The 13,563-nt window shown below is 40.1% G+C and overlaps 1 protein-coding gene across 9 annotated transcripts in view; it reads left to right on the forward strand.

The window, feature by feature from the left end:
- The window catches only part of foxp1b (forkhead box P1b), a 570,970-nt gene that overhangs the window by 195,729 nt on the left and 361,678 nt on the right, over positions 1-13,563 (forward strand). Inside the window, exon 1 of one of the 9 annotated variants that reach the window (XM_063067915.1) lies at positions 12,527-12,731. The exons of the other annotated variants lie outside the window; for them this stretch is intronic. The gene's annotated coding sequence lies outside the window, so the exon portion shown is untranslated. Of the gene's footprint in view, positions 1-12,526; positions 12,732-13,563 lie in introns of those variants that run through there. 9 annotated transcript variants of the gene reach the window in all.

Below are 13,563 nucleotides of genomic sequence, written 5' to 3' on the forward strand. Positions count from 1 at the left end.
GGAGGTCTTGGCAGCTCAGTATTCAAATATAATACAAACTATAAGTATACGAACTTAAGACTTTGGAGCAAAATTAGGCCATTTGGTCTATTGAGCCTGCTCTAAGATTCGATCATGACTGATTTATTACGCCCTCTCAACTCCATTCTCCTGCCTTCTCCCTTTAATCTTTCGCGCTTTTGCTAATCAAAATTATATCAACTTCTGGTTTAAATATTCCCAATGACTTGGCCTCCACAGTAAGCATTTCACAGATTCACCACTCTCTGGCTGAAGAAATTCCTCCTCATGCTTGTTTTAAAGGGATGTTATTTTATTCTGAGGCTGTACCCTCTCATCTTGGACTCTTCCCCTACTGATATCTTCCTCTCCATTTCCACTCTATCATTGATGGATTTCCAATTAGATTCCACACACTGCCCCCCCCCCACACACACACACACACTCTTCTAAACTTCAGCAAGTACAGACCCACTGCCATCAAATGCACCTCATACATTAATCCTTTCATCCCCCAATAAAACTTTGTAAATTTCTTCTGGACCCTCTCCAATGCCAGCACATCCTTCCTTAGCTATGGGGCCCAAAACTATTCACAATACTCCAAGTTTGATCTGACCAACACCTTCTAGAGCCTCAGCATTGCATCTTGCCCCCACAAAACGAATGCTGACTTTGCATTTGCCCACCTTACTACCATCTCAACCTGCAAGTTCACCTTTTGGAAATCCTGCACTGGGACTCCCAAGTCTCTTTGCACCTCCAATTAGTGGATTTTCCTCCCGCTAAAAAATATCTGAATCAAAATCAGAATCGGGTTTATTAACACTGGCGTGTGTCGTGAAATTCGTTAACTTAGCATGTCCGTGCTTTTTTCCTCCTACCAAAGTAGGTGACCATACACTTCTCTACACTGTATTCCATCTGCCGCTCCTTTGCCCATTATTTAGAGATACAGTATGGAACAGGGTTCTTCTGGCCCAATGAGCCACTTCACCCAGCTATTTAACACTAGGCTAATTACAGGACAATTTATAATGACCAATTGACCTACTTACTGGTATATGTTTAGACTGTGTGAGGAAAGCAGACCCTCTGGAGGAAACCCACACTGTCACAGGGAGAACATACAAACTCCTTGCAGCCCACGCAGAACTGAATTCCGAACTTCGACATCCTGAGTGGTGATAACATTGAGCTAACTGCAATGCTGGTGTGGTGGCCCTGCTGAATTCCTTCTGCAGACTCCCTGCTTTCTTAACACAACTTGCCACTGGTCACCGTCAACCAACTAGAAAAGGCGCCCTTTATTCCCACTCTTTACCTTCTGTCAGTTCGCCAATCTTCTATCCAAGCCAGTATCTTTCCTGATGCACCATGGGCTCCAATCTTGCTTAGCAGCCTCATGTGTGGAAGCTTGTCAAAGGCATTCTGAAAATCCAAGTAAACAACAAACACCTAACTCTCCTTTGTCTATACTGTCTGTACTTCCTCAAAGAATTCCAACAGATTTGTCAGGCAAAATTTTCCCTTAAGGAAACCTTGGTGGTTTTGGCCTATTTTATCGGGCGCTTCCAAGTAGCTCCTCCTAAATATTGGTCACTAAATTCTTACCAATCACTGAAGTCAGGCTAACTGGCCTGTAATTTCTTGTCTTTTGCCTCCCTTGCTTCATAGAGAATGGAGTGACATTTACGATTTTCCAGTCTTCTGGAACCATTCCAGAATATTGTGATTCTTGAAGGATCACTACTAATGTCTCCTCAATTTCTTCATCTACTTCTTTCAGAACCCTGAGGTGTCGTCCGTGTGGTCCAAGTGACTTATCTGTCTTCAGACCTTTCTTGCTGTTGGGCTGTATTCATGTATGGTGGATGATAGTTGAACTTGAACTTTCAGCTTCCCAAGCAAATAACAACTACACTCACTTCTGCCCCCTGATTCTCTCAAATTTCTGGCATGTTGTTGGTGTCTTCCACAGGGAAGACTGGCGCAAAATACTTAGTTTACCTGCTGTTTCTTTGTTCCCCATTACTACCTCTCCAATGTCAGTTTCCAGTGGTCCGATGTCCACTCTAGCCTCTCTTTTACTCATTGTATATTTGTAAAAACTTTTGGTATCCTCTTTTATATCATTGTCTTTCTTAACTTCATATTTTATCTTTTCTTGTTGGTTTTTTAGTTACTTTCTGTTGCTTTTTTAAGATGCTGGAGTCAATTATAAAAGATGAAATTCCAACACATCTGGATAGCAGAAACAGGATCAGTCCGAGTCAGCATGGATTTACGAAGGGGAAATCATGCTTGACTAAACTTCTGGAATTTTTTGAGGATGTAACTATGAAAATGGACAAGGGAGAGCCAGTGGATGTAGTGTACCTGGACTCTCAGAAAGCCTTTGATAAAGTCCCACATAGGAGATTAGTGGGCAAAATTAGGGCACATGGTATTGGGGGCAGAGTACTGACATGGATTGAAAATTGGCTGGCTGACAGAAAACAAAGAGTAGCGATTAACGGGTCCCTTTCGGAATGGCAGGTGGTGACCAGTGGGGTACCGCAGGGTTCAGTGCTGTGAACGCAGCTGTTTACAATATAAATGATTTAGATGAGGGAATTAAAAGTAACATTAGCAAATTTGCCGATGACACAAAGCTGGGTGGCAATGTGAAATGTGAGGAGGATGTTATGAGAATGCAGGGTGACTTGGACAGGCTGGTTGAGTGGGCAGATGCATGGCAGATGCAGTTTAATGTGGATAAATGTGAGGTTATCCACTTTGGTGGTAAGAACAGGAAGGCAGATTATTATCTAAATGGAGTCAAGTTAGGAAAAGGGGAAGTACAACGAGATCTAGGTGTTCTTGTACATCAGTCACTGAAAGCAAGCATGCTAGTACAGCAGTCTGTGAAGAAAGCTAATGGCATGCTGGCCTTCATAACAAGGGGAATTGAGTACAAGAGCAAAGAGGTCCTACTGCAGCTGTACAGGGCCCTGGTGAGACCACAGCTGGAGTACTGTGTGCAGTTTTGGTCTCTAATTTTGAGGAAGGACATTCTTGCTATTGAGGGTGTTGTAGCGTGGATGAAATAACTGGAGAGACAGAGTCACTGGTAGATACAAAGCAGCTTCTTTATTCGACACAACAAGGTATAGCAGGCATCTTACGCATGGAGACGCTTTCCGCAGAAAGGTCTGCTTGCTAAAATGTGGGCTCGATATTTATATGCTAAACACAAAGGCAATCACTACTTTAAAAGTTACAGACAATGCTTCCTTTTGAAGTTACATACAAACATCACACCTTCGGATTTCATCCTTTCCTTCTGACGCCAACATGTCTGTTTTGGTATCCAACAGGAATTCTGCAGATGCTGGAAATTCAAGCAACACACATCAAAGTTGCTGGTGAACGCAGCAGGCCAAGCAGCATTTATAGGAAGAGGCGCAGTCGACGTTTCAGGCCGAGACCCTTCGTCAGGACTAACTGAAGGAAGAGTGAGTAAGGGATTTGAAAGCTGGAGGGGGAGGGGGAGATGCAAAATGATAGGAGAAGACAGGAGGGGGAGGGAGAGAGCCGAGAGCTGGACGGGTGATAGGCAAAAGGGGATACGAGAGGATCATGGGACAGGAGGTCCGGGAAGAAAGACGGGGGGGGGGGTGACCCAGAGGATGGGCAAGAGGTATATTCAGAGGGACAGAGGGAGAAAAAGGAGAGTGAGAGAAAGAATGCGTGCATAAAAATGAGTAACAGATGGGGTACGAGGGGGAGGTGGGGCCTAGCGGAAGTTAGAGAAGTCAATGTTCATGCCATCAGGTTGGAGGCTACCCAGACGGAATATAAGGTGTTGTTCCTCCAACCTGAGTGTGGCTTCATCTTTACAGTAGAGGAGGCCGTGGATAGACATGTCAGATCCCATCGGCCTCCTCTACTGTAAAGATGAAGCCACACTCAGGTTGGAGGAACAACACCTTATATTCCGTCTGGGTAGCCTCCAACCTGATGGCATGAACATTGACTTCTCTAACTTCCGCTAGGCCCCACCTCCCCCTCGTACCCCATCTGTTACTCATTTTTATGCACACATTCTTTCTCTCACTCTCCTTTTTCTCCCTCTGTCCCTCTGAATATACCTCTTGCCCATCCTCTGGGTCACCCCCCCCCGTCTTTCTTCCCGGACCTCCTGTCCCATGATCCTCTCGTATCCCCTTTTGCCTATCACCTGTCCAGCTCTCGGCTCTCTCCCTCCCCCTCCTGTCTTCTCCTATCATTTTGCATCTCCCCCTCCCCCTCCAGCTTTCAAATCCCTTACTCATTCTTCCTTCAGTTAGTCCTGACGAAGGGTCTCGGCCTGAAACGTCGACTGCGCCTCTTCCTATAGATGCTGCTTGGCCTGCTGCGTTCACCAGCAACTTTGATGTGTGTTGTTTTGGTATCCACAGCCTTAGTTCAATCCACAATACATTTATTTGGCATTTTACGTGCTAACATAGGAGACAATTAATATTTATAATGTATAGATAAGATTGTCTTCGAAACTACAGCATCAGGCACCAGAAGCATCTGGTATTTACATCTTTTAGGACGCCCATTGTGGTGGACTCAATCCACAGTCCTTTGTCAAACAGTTAAAATAGAAGTCTCAAACAACAGGAATTCTGCAGATGCTGGAAATCCAAGCAACACACATAAAAGTTGCTGGTGAACGCAGCAGGCCAGGCAGCATCTCTAGGAAGAGGTGCAGTCGACGTTTCAGGCCGAGACCCTTCGTCAGGACTTAATAATAGAAGTCTGGTGGCCAAAGTCATTTAAGTGTAAACAAATCATCTACCCAAAAAGAAATCCACTCTAACAGAGGGAGTGCAGCGTAGGTTCACAAGGTTAATTTCCAGGATGGCAGGACTGTCATATGTCGAAAGATTGGAGCGACTGGGCTTGTATACTCTGGAATTTAGAAGGCTGAGAGGGGATCTTATTGAAACATATAAGATTATGAAGGGATTGGACACGCTGGAGGCAGGAAGCATGTTCCCGCTGATGAGTGAGTCCAGAACCAGAGGCCACAGTTTAAGAATAAGGGGTAGGCCATTTAGAACGGAGTTGAGGAAAAACGTTTTCACCCAGAGAGTGGTGGAAGTATGGAATGCTCTGCCCCAGAAGGCTGTGGAGGCCAAGTCTCTGGATGCTTTCAAGAAAGAGATGGATAGAGCTCTTAAAAATAGCGGAATCAAAGGTTATGGGGATAAGGCAGGAACTGGATACTGATTGTGGATGATCAGCCATGATCACAGTGAGTGGTGGTGCTGGCTCGAAGGGCCAAATGGCCTACTCCTGCACCTATTGTCTATTGTCTAAATGCTTTTACTTAATGCTTCCCTGAAAAAGAAAGGGAATAGAAAAAAGGAAAAGGGCAAGTTGATGGGGAAATGTATGCAAGAAATTAATAATTTTGATAATAACGTTAAAAGGTGAACTTGTGATTTGTGTTACAAATCTCTAAATATTTCTGTATAAATCTTTAATTAATCATTTTAATTTCACTGTCATGCTTTATGGCATCATTTCAGTGTACTTGAACTGTGTAATACACATGAGGCAGATAGTTAAACTTTAAGTAGTTTTCTTGATTACTTAGCATTTCACGATTATGGATCTAATGAAGAAATATCCTGAATCATTCAGTTGAAGCAGATAAATCCTTCCCGAAATGCTTACCAGGCATTAAAAGAATGGGGATGAATATTCCCCTAAACTACCAGGTGGGCCATCTTTCCTAGTGGTTTACCAGCCTGATTTTGTCCCATTGGTGGTGCAGATGAAAATTAGTTTCCCCTTCCCCCCCACCCCCACTGCTTTCCCCTGTCTTTTCCCCTTCTATTTTGTCTCCCCCTCTTCTCCTCGGTTCCCTTTCATTTTGCTCCCCACTCATCTTTTTCTGTCTTCAGCTTGCTCCTTTCTCTTGAACCTTCCTCTCCCCCCCCCCCAATTTACCCCACCACTCCCTCCTCTCCACCATCAGAACATAAGCATCTCAGTTCTCTGTTTGGATAGCTGAACCTGCTGTTCCATTTATTGAGTCTCAGCGGATCTGAGAACTCTTACACCCACATAGATAATGAGATAAGTTTGTTCATATATGGCATGTCATATGACATGGGCGATGATGGACTTTCCATGACCACAATTGTTCTTGACAAATTTATTTACTGATGTGATTTGCTGTTATCTTCTTCTGGGTAGTATCTTTATAAAATGAGTGATCCCAGTCATTATCAATACCCTTCAGAGATTGTCTGCTTAGCATCAGTGGTCACAAATCCAGGACTTGTGATAAGCACCAGCTGCCCATACAACCATTCACCACCTGCCCCCATGGCTTCACGTGACCTTGATCAGGGGAATAAGCAGGTGCTACACCCTCCCCAAGGGTAACCTGCAGGCTAGTGAAGGGAAGGAGCGCCTTACACTTCCTTTGGAGGAGACGTATCTCTACCCTGCCACCCAGAATGCGATAAGCACCGTTTCATTTAAAGGTCATTTATCACTAATGTCTTATTTTCAATGAAGGAGTCATGAAAATAATTTTCCAAATTTATTATCATTTGTCTGAGGACAATATTAAAAGATTATGGCTATGATCAGCAATTGGAAAATTACTCAGATAGCATTGAATGAAATACCTTGCTTAATGCATTGCATGACAGTGGTCATTAGCTGTAGATGTTAAAATGTTTTACATCTATATCTGTGATAAAGAATAGGTTGCAACCTGCATTAGTATGTGCTGTTATTCAACAAATTTCACATCAACAATTTAAGTAAAATTAATTCTTGTTTCTTATAGTGAATAACAAAATGTGTACCTAAGTAATGCTGCCTTTGGTTAGATTTACACTTAGAAGTTTTTACATTTTATATCTGACTAACTGTTGAAAGTGTGAACTTATTGTGTCATAATAAGGAAAACTGGAGCATCTGGGACCTGACCGAATAGTGGAAGGTAGAGTCTGTCTCTTAACCTATCAGATTATTGGTTTGGGGAAATCATTGTAAAGGAACCGTAAACATCATTGGGTGAACTCATTGCTCACTTGAGAAAAGGAATGTAACATAGGAACAAAGATTAAGAAAGAAGAAAAACAGAAGGAAAATATTTAAGAAAAACAATTAATTTTCTAATAACAGAAACCCACAGAAATGAAATGTCATATTTGTGGTAGTTAATTCTCAAAGCAGAAAGATAACAGAGTGCATTTCGTACATTGTTAGAGTACTTAAACTGAAATAAAAATAATGCTACTGTTACTGCACCTATAGTGCATGACTACTGCACAATGCAGAAATGTACCATTCAGAATTGAGCTAGACAGTGACTGCCATTTCCTCAAAGTTTATGGAAGGGTGTCAGTGCAACTTTTGGATATTTGGGCTATCCTTCACATTAGTCTGTCACTTGCACTTGCTATGCTGTAAAAAAAAACAATGAGACCTGTTAGCCCCACCATTACCTTGACAGAGGTATTTAAGCAGGCGAGCACACATCGGAAACCTTATAGAATCGAAAGCAAAAAATTTATGTCTGTAATATTAATTCTGTTTTTCCCTGATGTGTCTGACCTGCTGGACCTTGCTTGCATTCTCCTTTTATTTTTGTTATGCCAGTAGCTCTGACATGCATTTCATAGCATCAGTATGTCTCCCCCTCCCCCAGTGAACTGTTTAACAAGATGACATTATAAACATTGGGATTGCCTGGGCAGCCCCCAGTTCTGATGCAGGGTTTCAACCCAAAGTGACAACTCTTTCTTTCCTCTCACCAATGTTGCATGACCTGCTGAATGCCTCCAGCAGATTACATGTTGCTCCAATTCCACCATGTGCAATCTCTTGTGTCCCTATGATCTCATCCTTTTAGAGATATCCTATTTGCCCTATCTACCCATCCTCTTTCCTCTCTATAATTTTTCTTTTTTTTTCAAGTTCTGATTAAGCAGTGTTAACTCTGTTCTCTGCCCACAGTTGCTGCCTTACCTTTATAAAGAGTGTTCTCACGTTCTCATTTCATTCTTAAAAATAGATTGGTTTCTTGCTGAACTTTAGCATGTATACTCTTTCCACCAGCACATCGTTCTTTCCTGCAAGTTATTGTTCAGTGATTGCCTAATAGGAAGACTGGATAACAAGAATTATCTGTATATATCTGATCTCCAATGTAGAAAATTGAAGATCTTGAAAATTTCTTAGCAGGTTGGCTACCTATGTCAATGGGAAATATAATTCTGGCTCAAATATATACGTCTATTACTTTGTTACTTATAGGTTTATTGGCAGTCTGCAGATGCATTGTATCTAAATTAGATATTTTCTGACATTTGCCGCATGTAAGCAAGGGTGGAATAAAGATGATGTGTATGAACTGATAGTATTAAAATAAGGTAGGTTATTAAGATTATTAAGTTCCAGGAAAATTTTCTTTGGTAGTAGTAATACAATAATTGGTTGTAGTCTTGTTTTCAATGGAATGTTTTCTGGTTATACATGATTGCAACAAAAAGGAGGAAAAAAAGCAATGTAATTTGTATAGTTTAAATACATTTAAATAATAATCTTTCAGAATGTTAATTGTCTGCTAATAGCTATATTATTTGCATAAACTGAATGAAACAAAGCTTTGTGCACTCAAGTCTTTTCATTGTTGCCAGGCCTCTTCAATTCTTGGCAAAACTACTTGCATATCAACTGATTGGGTAATAGGGCACCATCTGAGCAGCAGCATTTTACTTCCGGCTCTTACTGTGTGAAATTTATTGATTGACGTATGAGCCCTCTGAAGGCATCATACACCTGAACAATATTCAAGATTCTCCATACAAGCCTTTATTAACACTAGTTTAATTGATGGAAGAGGGTGGGGGTGGGAGTTACAGAGATATAAAAATTAAGTTTCCCTGTACATTAAGCTTTGTAATTGTGTTTGCTGGAGTATGACTATCCTGCAATTAAAGTATCTCATCTACAAGCTTTTTTTATTTATTTATTTTCTGAAGGTAGAATTGAGGGAGCCTGTTTTGTTTCACAGTCTTTCAGAACAATGATAATATGTTCACATAATTTTGGCATTTTCCTTTAATCTGTTGAAGTTGTCTTCGACTAAATCATCTTGCAGTAATGATGTCACAAATGAGTGCAATACTTCCCTGTGACAGAACACATCATTGACCACTGCAGTGCGACACTAGAACGCTTGTGAAAATGGCAAGAAATGCCTGAAGCTCTTGCAAAGATCATAAACATTTTAACTGTAGCACTCTATACTCTACTTATATTATATAACTTATGTAATGATATAAGATAGTAGGCCAACTTAAAGTTAGTAACCTAATCCTAGAGTTCAGATGACCTCTATATCTTCACTGTCATGGTTCATAATATCACCTGAACCCCTTGATTAGGTTATAGTCTTGTAATGCGCTGTAAAATATCCATTATTCTTGAGGCTTGCTGCTTATCAGATTTTGCACTGTTTCACTGTTAAAAAATTTGAAACTTGTCAAGATCTCATCATCTTTCATTGATGAGCTGCTTCAGCATTTGACATGATTTTGCCGTTGACTTTACCACTGACACTTTCAGCAGCACTAGCTGAAGTTTTAAAGCCAACATTTTAGAGGCAATGTGGAGCAGGCATGTTTGAAGTGCTTTGCAATTAGACTTCTGTAAAATATTCATTTAACCAACGGGAACAGGTTTGAAATGTTTCAGCACTCATGCATTGTGTGTAATTGAGGGGATCAGCACCTTGCGTGGAAAAAAAATCAGCTGCTTTTGATCATGATGTCTGTTTGCTTGCTCTATTTGCATTTAAAAGGAACATTTGTTGTAAAACAATTGAGGCAAAGAAATGGTTTACTGCATTTACTAATGTTGTAGATATAAAAAGTAGCATTGTATTCCTTGGTATGCATTTAACAAACTGAACCCTTCTGCAAATATTTATTTTGGTTACACTGACAAAAGAATATTGTTTACAATTTTTCTAAAATGTAGCTGTTGTTATTAGCTTAGCTCAGAGTCTGAATAGGGCAGATAAGCTATTTCTATGAAAGTTCTGTGAACCTAATAGTTGGTATTTTGTAACCCATATTTTCTCCCATGTATTCAACTTTCTTTTACCTCGGAAGAGCCCATTAGAATATCCTTTGTTAAAGCAGTGTCGCCAGATAGTAACCAGACTTGTATACCAACACACCAGCATTTCTTTTGTATATGTGAGGCAGAGTTCAGGCAGACAGTTTGCTGATGTGAAGTGTGTACCTGTATGAGTGCATTTGTAGGGGAGAGATATACATTGTGCATGTAGTATCTTTGGCAGTATCAGCAGTGATTCTGTTTAAGGTTGTGTTATATCTCAATCAGAAGAATACGGGTTCAAGTCCAGCGCTGAAGATTTCAGTATGAAAAGTTAAAAGCTGATGATTCTACTGGGCTCTTCCAAGTTAAAATAAAGTGGAAAAAATCTATACATTTTGGAATCAAGTACATACGTCCCATCAGGTGGATGTAAAAGATTCCACAGCATTATTTTAGAGAAGAATGTAGGAATTATTGAATCAGTCATACAGCATGAAAGCAGGTTCTCTTGTGCTGTGGCTAATATTCATTGCTTAGTCACCATCAGAAAGAACGGATTTCTGTTGATCAGTACATTGCTCTTTGTGGGAGCTTACTGTATCCAAACCCCTGCCATGTTTCTTAAATCATAACAGTGACTTCTTTTCAAGAATGTTTCATTGGCTCTAAAATATTTGGCACATCGTGAAGTTGTGAAATACACCATACAAATACAAGTCTGTGTTGATCTTTATAGTAGCACACATTCATGTTGTTCTTATTGTGATAAGGGAACAAAACAGTTAATTAAATGTGTAAGCTTTGAGCTGCTCTTCTGGCCCCTCCTTCCATTTTTCATCACGAGCCTCACATATTTGTGATCCGTCACATTTTTCACTGTTTATCTTTGAATATGAGTGCCCACAACTTTCTCAAAAATGTAATGGAAGGCTTTATTGTTGTGTCTACATAGATATGTGAAATAGGTGGGGAGAATGTATGAGGAAATTTACTATAGACTGAAGGCACATGGGACCAGGCCAAATTTGGCTGGTACTTCTTACCATGAAGTGACAGTTGCTGGATGTAGCTGTCAGAGCAAGAGGTTTGAGTTAAAACATTTCTTGCATTTGTTATATAAAGTACGGGATAAGGGAATTGCCAGGAGCATGGAAATTCCATCACCTGCAGATTCCCTCTTGTGTCACACATCATCCAGAATTGGAATTGCTATTGGTCCTCTGTTGGATTTTCTCGATCTGGCTCACCAACAAGCTCCTCAGGGCAGTTACACATGGACCACAAATATTGGCCCTGACAAGAATCCTGGGCTTTTGTGATAAATCATGGAGTTTTCTTAATGTCAATGTCTATATTTCCATAAATTTACCAAACTTTTTAAAGATTGTTTACTTTAGCTGTGATGTGGTCTGAATGCACTTATGATAGCATACAGCTGATGTTATCCTGTAGCTGGTGTGACAAATTTATCAGACAATTTCTCATTTTTTCCATTCTTAATTTCTTTTTAACCAACAACAAAACTTCAATGTTACCTCATGTACACGTGATTTGTAGCATTTAGGTTTTGAGTGGGAGGGGGCTGTTTTGTGGTGGATGGTGGTAAAATGTCTGTGTGACATTTGCTGCAGCTGCCCACCATTGAAAGTCAATTTTTTTTCGCTCTAAAGCTTTTATATGGACAAACCAATTCTGCTAAAATGACTCCATCTGTGGTTGAATCCTTGCACTATTTTTGACTTTTCACTATTAGAGATGGCTTTAGGATTTCATCATCTGTTGCACAGCAGTGAAGTATATGAAACAAATCAGCAACTCAGAATCCATCTGTTGTTATTATTTTCCACTGATAATTGGCTTCAACAATGGAAAGCCTGTATACGCTTGCCTTTGAAATATTACACTGTTTATTTTTGAGAGCTCCTTCTCTTTGCCTGATTCTAGCAAGTATGGCTCACATGAAAATGACATCTTTGACTCCTTACATCAGTAAGTGTCAGTCAGTATCCAGAGCTTTGCAGCTGATTTTCTTCAGGGGCTGTGCTTCTGTTTTGTTTGTTTCAGTTTAGGCTTTTCAAGCAGGCTGCTCCAGACTGCTTGGATACACTGGCTGGAATGTAGCATTCACATGTCTCTTAGCTGCTATGAATTATTTTTTTTTACAGATAAAATTTAAGGACACATAAAAATGAAGGGTGTTAGGATAAGAGCAAAGAAAATGATAGCAGAATGTCAGACAAGGAAATAAACACTTAACTGCCCTGGGAAATAATTTACATTAAGGATATTGACAAACATGTCATTGGCTTTTCACCTCAAAGCAGGGCAGGTAGATGGCTCAGTGAGCAGCTGACTGGATCCAGTTGCTTATTTGCTCACTGTTTGTGTTTATGCAAAGGGACCTCTTCCTGAATATTTAATCTAGAGCAAGGCAGTGGCTTTTGTTGTGTTTAGATCACATAACTTCAGCCTTTCAATATACTACAGTCTATTGGAGTTCATGTTGAATATTGAAGGAGTTAGTTTTTAAAAATTCTTACCTTTTTTAGTCCCTGGAGATTACAGGATAATCCAAGCCTTTTTAGCTTCATAGTTAATGGGTAAGTGGAGTTACAGCCACATTTTTAGTGCATGTTTTGTTTGGAGGAAACGGAAAAAAATCATAAGCTTACAACTGCTAACAGATTGCAGTTTTTGAAATGTAATTGAGTTGTTCTCTGAAGTGTATGATTTTAGGAATGGAGAGTATAGTGTGTGCTTGCGTGCAGGTGGGTTCTAGGAATACTTCAATGCATATGTCCAATGTAGTAAGTGTTATATTCATATCTATTAAAACATTCATAGATAAACTAAACTGATTCATGACTTTTCCGTTGTATGGTATTGTTTTTATCATTTGCACTGAGGAGTTTTGACTCTGTATCATTCTTCATATAGACCCTTTGTGCCCTCTGTTTGAAAATGGTAATACTGAACAGACTAAAGCAGTTAGACCCACCACTTAATATTGTCTTGTGACTTTGCTTCTTCAGCAAAATGACTGTAGTGTAACGTGAAGGTTTTCTTACGTGGAAATGGAATCTGCTCCTCATTGATATTAATAGCACACTAGAGAGGTTAGTCTGTGATGCAGTGAATAGCAGGACTACAGTCTGGAAACATGATATTGTAGAAGAGAGCTGACAGAGCTGATGCCTTGTTGTTGGGAGACCATCATCCATAAAAATAGTCTTTACATAATGGCAGTGTAGGCTATCAGCTTTTTGCATGGAGCATTTTGTCCTGTCTACATCAGTTCTTCTTTTCTGGAAAGGGACTAAAATATTTTTACTCACTTTATATTTCCAGCTGCATAAGAAGATTTTTTTTAGACCGGATTCAGAATATGATCTATAAACTGAAGTGAGCCAAACTAGTTTCCGACTATTGATT

The sequence above is a fragment of the Mobula hypostoma genome, chromosome 15, assembly GCF_963921235.1.
Source record: "Mobula hypostoma chromosome 15, sMobHyp1.1, whole genome shotgun sequence".
Classification (NCBI taxonomy): Eukaryota; Metazoa; Chordata; class Chondrichthyes; order Myliobatiformes; family Myliobatidae; genus Mobula; species Mobula hypostoma.